Source organism: Apteryx mantelli, chromosome 3 (assembly GCF_036417845.1).
Source record: "Apteryx mantelli isolate bAptMan1 chromosome 3, bAptMan1.hap1, whole genome shotgun sequence".
Classification (NCBI taxonomy): Eukaryota; Metazoa; Chordata; class Aves; order Apterygiformes; family Apterygidae; genus Apteryx; species Apteryx mantelli.
The window spans coordinates 119757663-119767636 of record NC_089980.1 but is presented as its reverse complement, the minus strand read 5'-3'; the positions used below and the strand labels follow the sequence as shown (position 1 = coordinate 119767636).

The 9974-nt window shown below is 41.3% G+C and overlaps 1 pseudogene; it reads right to left on the bottom strand.

Annotated features, from left to right (window-relative positions):
- Positions 1-6957: 6957 nt before the first annotated feature.
- On the bottom strand, positions 6958-8850 carry LOC136991627 (A-kinase anchor protein 4-like; annotated as a pseudogene).
- Between the last annotated feature and the right edge of the window lie 1124 nt (positions 8851-9974).

Below are 9974 nucleotides of genomic sequence, written 5' to 3'. Positions count from 1 at the left end.
AGGGAACTAGAATAAAAGAAAAGAGATTATGCCAGTAACTCCATGTGCTATTATTGGGAACTGTTACCTGTTCTGGAGTACCTCTGCTCGACCATGTTCTGTTAAACAGGGACTGCCTTCCTTTACTAGTATGCAGCACCCTGTATTGGGCAAGCCCTGCTGCTTTCCTAGAAGGTATCAACAGCTTCCCTGTGCCCCTTCAAGGCCCTACTTTCTGCAGCTGCCCTTCACGAATTACAGACAAGACCAGGCTATCACACTTCATGACATAAAACTGAACTAGCACAGACTGAGCCCAATACTGTGGGGTAAGAAGGTCATTTACATATGCCATTATATCCTCCTAGCTTTGTATTCCACTACTCCAAAATTAATCTGCTTGGGTGACAACCTTGCTAGTAATTCTTGCAATTTGACGATGAACCTCATAACATTCAGAGTGGATTTTTTGAGATCCAGCTCCCCCCAAAAGGTGGTGATGTATTCACTTTTATTTTTTAAAGCAATTCCCTGGCCGAAGATTTGAGAGACAAAAACTTGAAAACCAATCTCTAATGACTAAAAAACAAAACAAAGGCTAACTGAGAGACTCAGTATTACCAATAAAACTACATTATTAAAAGTGTTATTCTGATCAGTGAGTGCACAGGGAAAAGGGAAGAGAAAGGATTTTTACTTCTGAGAGCCAGGATTTATAGAGATCGCACAGGTTCTGCATTATTACAACTGATTTGTTAATTGTTAAGCATCACACTTTCAATATGCCAAAGGCTATTAACATTTCCATTGGCTCTCAAAGCTACATTATGTGAATAAAAAATAGGTATTGCATATTGCATTAGGTGTAGATTAATTTCAGCATAAAACCTGCCTTTTTAATCATATTGCTCTTAGAAGAAGATGAGGAGGGATTTTGCTGACTGTATGCATGCACATGAATTCACATCTCTTTAGGAAATTCTAACTCTTTGGCAGATTATCTGCAGAATTTGTTGGGGAGCAAAAACATACCAGCAAATCTTTACTATATATATGCAGCTGCTATTGTTTTCATTGCTAAACCATACAGAATAACTTCTTTCAGCTCCCACACCTACTTCAACCCTATATATGAGAAATTACTGAAACTTGTTGACTTATCACTTATACTGTCTAAAATATAATTGTGTTTGTAAAAATGTATAATCCCCCATGGAAAACCAAAACAGTGAGTGTCAGTCTACAAATAAAGCGTTATGTTTGTATCTGTCTGAAAATTTCTCAAATAAATATGTACCTGTCAGATCAGAAATAGTCATTTCTGAGTGCCAACAATAGGAACCATCATTGTTAATGCGCTTGTCAGAAGGAGAAAGTTCATTGTAATCCTTATCCCAATTTCTACCCTGCCCTGCTGAGCTGCAGGAGGGTGCTAGACAAAACAAGCTATAAGTGTGAACAATCATTTCTTTGAATGAGGCATGTCAAAGATTGGCTGAAAGGTAATATAACTGAGGAGACTTTTTCCCCTCTTCCTTTTCATGCGATACATCAAGTCGAAGCTTTCATACACTTGAAGTCAGATAACAGGCAGTCATTTAAAAGAACAAAGATAAAGTGTGCAGGCTTTTCCCGCAATTATCTTTTGTCATTTACTGAAAGAGTTGTGTTAAATGAGGATTCAATATCACACGAACTAGAATTTTAAAGCCGACTAATATTTTCTAGGGAAAGAAAAAAGAAACTCAAACAAGCCCTGAATAACTTTTGCAGTGTAACTTCAAACTTGAAGATGAAATGATAATACATACTGCTTTGTTTTCACAGTATACTTAAAATTCTCCCACAGTTGTGTGTACATATATATATGTATGTGCTCTGAGATACTGTTTCTCATCTGCTGGAGCGCTGATGTTGGGAGTGGGGGGCATGAAATGCAATTGTGGAGGCAAGGAAGATGCCAGAAAGCACAAATATTTTACTATCAACTAAGGCAAAGAAAAATCTTGCTATAGATACCACTAGCCTTCAGATCAAACTTCTCATATACGTGTATGTATGTATGTATGTATGTATATGTGTGTGTGTGTGTGTATGTATATATGTATATATATATATAAAGCCAAATAAATGCTATCAGTATCATCACTGATACTTTTATTAGCTTTATTTCTGTAGTAAATGCAAGGTAAATGTAGCATTTTTGAACTTCAAATACGAGGTCACCCGGTGCTGGGAAACTGCCCACTGTCATATCTCCTTGAAATCTTCTAGATTTACAGAGCACAAACCCAGAGAGGACCCATCAGAAGTCTAAGCGAATCACTTGCATATCACAGGCCTTTACAATTTTACCCAACTTTCCTTGTCTTGAATTCAGAAAAGCAAACAAAAGAAATTCTGAGTTGTGAGGAAACTGATCACTCTGAATGAGGTATGAAATAAAAACTTGATTCCTGAATTTATTTTACATTCACACAAACAGGCATATGCACTGTATAAACTGACAATGCACTAGTGGCTTCAGTGACTCCTACCAGAAGAATATCTGGCTATCCATTCTTAATTCTGTATTAAAATGTAACTAATGATTCATTACTTTAAGCAATGCTGTACAGCAGTCAACATAGTAAATTAGTCCATTTATTCAGGTCTATTATTCTCCTCACATGGCATTGCTTAGAAATATGATACAAAATGTCCTTCTGAGATTCAGTATCAACGCCCACCAGTACTTTAAAATTCTTTAAGAAATCAGAAGAAGTCATGACTCCAAATGCTATTTTGGAAATTACTGGGAGCTATTCTTACAAAACTTTAGAAAGCAAGTTTTTCTGACCTGTTTCTTCCAAGCTGTAGGCAATCACTGCACTGAGGTAAAAAGGGCTGGTTGGACCAGAGACATGTGCTACCATGCACTTCAGTCTTGGTGAAGATCTATGCTATAAGCAGTTTCTGAGAAATTTGTCAAGAGATGTCAGCCAAGCATGCCAGAGGCTAACTTCTCTTTTTGTGATTTTTGTGCTTCATATTTGCATGGTTTTGCCTTAATCCATAGTATAGGTTGCCAAATGGAAGCTGTAACTCAGAATTATCATTCTGATGAGCAAAGATTCTTTGGGAAAGCTGAGAAATCAATTTAAGGTGCCACTCACATGAAAGTTGAAGTTTAGCTTTCAAAATGAGCTCCACTAAATTTGGCAAAATACAATCTTACATCTTTTTTAAAAACTAACAGTGTCTGTTGTCATTTACAGGTCTGTGACCTACTTATTCCCAAATAGCTACTTTTTGGAATGCAAACGCAAGTTTCCTGTGTCTTAAAAATGTCAGGCTTTCATAAGTATCACTGTTTTTCAAATTCCTCAAGGCTTCAATGGCTATCTAGAGTTCAAGAGTTGACCTGGCAAAAATTCTTTCTGTTCTAAAACTGATTTTTTCTATGGGTAGACAAGCATCTCTTATAGCCAATGGAAACCACCTGCTTGACAGCATCCTTGGCGCTACCTTTTACATAATAGCTAGACAGGCAGAGCTCTGGCTTTTCTCTGCTGGCAGCATTCCAGCTCAGCTTTCACTTTGCAGCACAGTTTCTAAACCACTAATCGATAAATGAGGTCTGGGTGAGGTGTCGAGAAAGGATGATTTCAACTCCTCTTGCTAACCTGGGATCTTATCAAATATATCCATGCTAAATACTGCAATGATGAGGCCCAAGAATCAGGATAGGATAAAATAATATAAATTAGACCAATAAGCACTATATTACAATAATTTAAATGTTAATCATAAGCATTAATGAACAGCAAGGCTAAATTATTGTAAAATTTATCCTTTGAATCTTTAAAGAACCATTCTCTGGTAATGTGTAGAAAACAGTACAGGAAGTGTAAATGAAAGAGAGCAAGTTGCATTTCAGTGTGTGGAAAGTTAGCCCTGAAAAGGGGTGTCCTGGATTCCAGTCACTAATTTCAGGAGTGTTTCTATTTTTCTATATTCAACAATTACCAGAAAAAAATACTTACACCTAGCAACTGCAGCATTGTATCTACAGCAATGATCTTTCAAAACCCAGACTTAACATTTTAAGCAAATGCCAGGAAGGATATTCCAAAGCACTCAAGTGTATGTTTAGGAACATATTTCACATAATCTTCTCAATTTATAAGAACCTTTTCTTTTCAGTGCTGGGCTAGCAATGCTAGCGCTGATATAAAAATGTCACCTTGCATGTTTCCTATTTTCTACCAGTTCCTTTCTGTCCTTCCACTTGGTATCATAAATGCTTGCTAAATTATGATTTTTTTTAATTGTGAACATTAAAATGATTGATAATCTTCATTCTCTTAACTATAGCCTCAATGAATTTCTCTTCATGTCTAAAGTGAAGAATGACAATAAATTACAGAAACTGATTTGCTACTATTAGTAGGAAAAGTCATTTTATCGAACATAGAAGTGTCTCCAAAGTCTATGTACACTTCACAAGAACTAGCGGATTAAGACTACAGTAGTTTCCTTTGTGTTGTGAATTGTAGAAGAGTGATATTTAGGGGTACTTACTAGTAATTCCAAATATTTTGAAATGGTCATGTTAGTTTTATCAAAAACTCCCAATAAAACAACTGGTTTGTCTTCCAACTGCACATACAAACATAATTTGACTTATGGTGCTCTTATGAAAGTAACACACAGCTGTTGTTCTGGGCCCAAAGAGTAGAAGCAAAAGGAAAACTAAACACTCAGAAAAGGCTTTTTTGATCTAATGATATGGGGAGCTAATGGTCACTGGAAGCTGGGGCAGATCAAGAGGTCTCCTTTGTCTTTCCTATCCACTCGCAGCCAAATGCACTTGGCCCTGCTTGTGTCCAGCTAAACTCTGAAGAAGCGGGTTACATGCTGCCTCCCCGAGACGGGTGTGCACGACGATGGCATAGCTGTCCTGGGCGGCAGTGTGCTCTGCAACGCCAGCCCCTGGTGCACACCATGCTCCCAGGCCACCCGTCGAGTGCCCACATCACAGTCACAAGGTGGTGGTAGCCACAAAACAGGCATGACATGAATCAACAACCTGACATGACAGTTGCACCTGCAGGGCCAACCCTAAACAAATGCCTCATCAAACTGGAGTTAAAACAAATTTTTATCTCTAGCATAAGGGAAATGGCCTTAAAAGGACTGGCATAGCAACTATGCCAGAATTGCCAAATTCACACTGGAGGCTAACACCCGCTCCTCCCACCTCCCCACGAGATGTGAAGATTTATTTTTGCTAATGGAGGAGAAGGGAGCCACCCATTATAGCCTGAATCCATGGACTGGACCTACTCAAAGTTCAGTGATGCCCATGAGAAAAGGCCTGGTTTGGATTTACCACTAATCGGAACAGAAACTTTTTTTTTTTGAGTTGCAAATCTAGTGATACAGCCCAAGACCAGTCTCTCTGTTAGTGTAAACTGGTGTAGTTTTGCTTATAACTACAGAGCTATCCCAAACTACAGCTGGACACTGGCACAGAGTGGGTTTGTACCAAGGATCTGCAGCACGTCAGCCGGCCTTGGGTGAGGCTGAGTGTCAGGCTTCCCTGGGGACGCTGCATCCTGCTGAGTGCCTTCAACCAACCAGAAATTATCCTGGACTCACATGTGCTTTGTAGCTGACATCATGTCAGATGAGAGACTCTCGCTGATGTGGAAACATAAGGGTTGCTGCATGGCTGCAACTACCATGACACTTTTTTTACCAAAAAAGTAGCGTGTTTCATGTTGCTGCTTCTGTCCAGTGGCAAGGGAAGACTTTGGGTGTCTATTTCACTGCAGTATCCTTGACAAATTAGGAACTGGAGGCAGTGTCATTAGTTTTGTTTTCAAGGAGGTTAAATTTCTCCTCAGGTCCAGGAGATACCTTTGATAAGTTTGCATAACTAAAACATATATAAAAAAAATTGTTAACTGTGTACAATATTTGCTTTACATTAAACCTATCCAGAATAAGTATAGCACTATGTGTAATTTATTAAGAAGCAAGGCCATTCTGGCAGATCAAACAAAGGGTACCTGTGTCAGTAAAAGTATTCCTAACAAAAAACTGGCCTATACATCTCTTAAAAGAACTAATAAGAGAATATTTTTACCATCCAGTGCTTTCTGGGAACTTGACAGTAGTAAGAACATTTGCTTAGCTATGTTACAGTCAATAACTTGTCCATGTTGCCTCTCTCTCTCTCTCTCGCACGTGCAATGCATGTGTATGCATGTGCGTGTACGCACACACTTCTACCCTGGTGTACATCCGTGTAAAGCCCCCCACACCCATTTGTCGCTTTGCTGGTGAATACCAGGGTGAAAGGAGTAAAACCGTTCTCAGTTTTGCTACCATTCCCAACAGAGAGGGCTACCACAAAAGTAGTAAATTGTGTTAACTGCAGGCTGCTCCTGCTGGAGAGAGATGCAAGGGTCAGGGAATGACACAGGGAAGAGGAGGCGCTGTCCTGTCTTCTTACGAGGCTTTGCGGGGAAGAAGATAAAGTCTGTATCTGTCCAGCCGCTAGAAGGGGGTGTAGTAGCCTTCAGCTTGTCACTTCCTTCCTCTGACTGACAGGCGTAAATAAACGTTAAACCTCAAAACAGCAACTAGAGACAGTACCCAGTATTTCATCAAGCCTATCACCTCCAAGCTACATTGGGCAGGTTTTGTAACACGGGACCTCCTTTTGCCACATCCAAGCTCCCCTCTTTTCTGATTTATCTCCCTGCTCAACATCCCTTGATTTCACATACACATGTGGTATTAACTATACTGCTCTGACAAGAAGGTGTCTGGTTAGTTTTCAAGCTCTGCTGAAGTGGTAAATAAAATGGTCATAGGTCTTTTTCTTTCTTTTTCTTTCTTTCTTTTCTTTCTTTCTCTTTCTTTCTTTCTTCCTCTCATTCTTTATTGATTATGTTACAAAGGTTTTATGAGAGCTATGGAGGCTTTTCAAGGAGCAGCATTGTGATCATCCGAAAAGTTGCCTGTTGCTAAGTCTGCAGCATTTCCTTGGGCCATGAGTTGACACAGCTTCATCACACATTCCACAAGCTGGCCAATGAATTGCTCATTTACTTGAGCTATACCATCGAACTGATCCATGGATGAATGTGGCTGGCCAGACAAAACTTGTTTCTGGGACTCACTCGCATTGCCGTACTTGTTAGAGCTCGGATGTGTTTCACTGGAGCTATCATCCATATTGGAGCCTGCCTCACATAAGATCTCCTGTACGAGGCTTAAGAGCTTACTTGTTACATCTCCCTTTTCAAAACCGAATTGCTCATGGAGATCATTTTTTGAATATGCTGAAAGGGATTTTGAACTTTGGCATGTCCCAGCATTCTCTAAGTGAGAATCTCAATGAACAAACCCAAAGGAGGCGCTGCCAAACTCAGAAGAGTCTTTGTTACCATTTGTCTGCTGCAGTAAATGTTGTTTTATCAGCATTAATGCAGTCATGATGAGGTCTTTCGCATATTTATTCACTGAGCGATTTCTTTCTGAATACTTGTTTGATGATGAGTGAGACGTACTGGCTCCTCTGTCCTTATCCTTACCTAGGTTATGCATTTCACCCTTCATTGCTGCAATTCGCATGCCTTGAGATTTGAAGTCTGATTGGCATCTAGCTTTAAGTGCTGTAAATGCTAGGCTTTGACCTCTGGCATGCCCTTTATCATCTGATAAATCCTTAAGCAGGCGTTTCACCATTGCTTCCAAAATTTCAGTAGCCTTCTGGCTTCCTACATTGAACAGATTCTTCTTCAGTGTGGAAACAAAGTCAGAGTCTGTCATGAGCACTCCAGTGACACTGTGCAGATTTTTCATGGTCGAGTCTATCAGATCTGATATGACTTCCTTGGTGTGTTCCAGAAGAACTTTCTTCAGAAATACACAGGCTGGCATCTTTTTACCTCCTTTCTTTTGTACTTGCATGGTTTCAAGCAAAGAGAATACCATGTCTGATGCAACAGACACCATTGCAGAAACAGTTAGAGCCTTGCATCCAGAAGTACCATCATCGTGCCCTGATTTTTTTCCTTGATGACTCATTTGTTTTTCTCCTTGCTTACCACTGTTTTGATTAGCCATCTTACCTAAGAAGGTGGATTGTCTTTGCTCTTATTAGCCTTCTCTAGCTATGACTTGGGGATGGCTGCTTAGTATTTGGGTTGTGTGCTTGCTTCAGCAGCTTCACTCACCTTCAGCAATGCGATTTTGCTCACAGAAACTTGATGAATCTTCCCACCGTTAATTGGTGTATGCGCTTGCTGGCTCTACTTGCAGATTTATCTCTGACTTTGCCTGCCACTTGCACAGCCAAAGGATGGACTTTATTTATGCAGTATGAGACTTTATATTGCTGTTATTTCCTGCTTGGCCACTGGAGCACATTAGTGAAGTCTCTCTGGCATGGCTTAGGGACTGGTCACTACCTTTGTGCTTCCAGTGACCATGTGAACAGGCCAGAACAGGCTGGAAACAACTGCCTGTTTCGGAAGGTCCTTCTTGAACTGGCACACAACGTGAAGTTCACCAGCTGAACCTTGTTTGAAAGGTCAGACCACTCCTTCAGCCCTCGAATTACCTCGCTGCCTTTAGTATGGTTATATGTATGTATCTTATCTTGCCTCCTTTATGACAATTACCTCTTTGCTCTGCCAGATTCTCCAGGTGAAGTTTGTTTCAAGGTTCAGAGATGCTCCTGCACTGGCTAGCAGCTTTTTTTTTGCTGGTGAATGTTTGGCTTCTTTGCTCAAGCTGGTGACACTAGCAGAACATCACTTCACGCTCCTCGTCCTTCGGCCCAGCTGGGTGGCGGATGTCCCCTTCGCACATGCCTGCCAGGCTGGGACCACCCAGCTGCCTCAGACTCCTCAGACTCAAAGCAGAGTCTTTAACAGGACCATGAAGAATCAATTTCCTTCTGCTGGTTGAGCTGCTGCCAGCGCTGATGTTGCTTCTTCTCTCATCTGTCCACGCTCCCTGAGTGGCAGGTGTTGCTCCCCTGCATTGGCTGGCAGTTCCTATAGCAGCGGTGACATCACAGAGCTATAGCCAGTGATGTCACCTATAGTCAGCGATGCATCACAAAGCCTTAACCCGGCTCAGCTCCCTATACGCTGATAAATGTGTCCCGAGGTTTCAATCAGCTGGCCCTGGTGAAAGAGGAATGTCTTTGTTTCCCATATAACCAAATGTGAGCAAGGAGCCAATGCCATTTGATCACGGAAAAAATTGCATGTAGTTATATAGATACATTTTCTTACAATTTGCCAAGCTCTTTCCGAAGGGACAGCAGAGATTTCACATGGGGAACCTTCTTCTACATAGAAACATCATGGAGGAGCTCATAAAACATAAGTTTCGTCAGTGATTCTCAACAGAATGCCTAACACCTCCAGAGCTGAAATTTCTTCACTACTCTTCCTTCCCCTCTTTTTTCATCCCCCTTCGCGTGGGAGCTGCAGGTCAGGTCAGGTGCTTGTCCTTGGTCTTTGCACATGCAGGGTGCCTGCTGTTTCTTACATTATCCCTTCTTCCCTCCAACAAACCTTATTGCCTGCATCCTTCAAGAAACCGACAAGAGAGCATCTGACACTGTTTGGAGTCTGTTAGTGCAATCGGATGCACCATAAACCAACCTGGCCAGGCCCACTGTGGGGCCCTTCTGTTTCCTGCAGAGCTTTAGCACAGTTAAAGCACAAGTGTCAAATGACTGCAGCTCTGATCCAAACTGTGTACAGTTAATGGAAGAGGTGTGGGGGAAGGTGTTTCAGGTGACAGGAGAGCAGCCCAGTCTCTCCTTTCTCTTCCCTGGACCCTGCCAGAAAAGTCCGTGTGGCCCATGGGATGAGCATGCTCATGGGGATGCCCAGGCAGGGTGTCCCAGCCCAGGCGACCCCCACATGCCTGACTCTGCTCCAGTAACTGAACCAGGGTTGGGGTCACAGTTACATTTA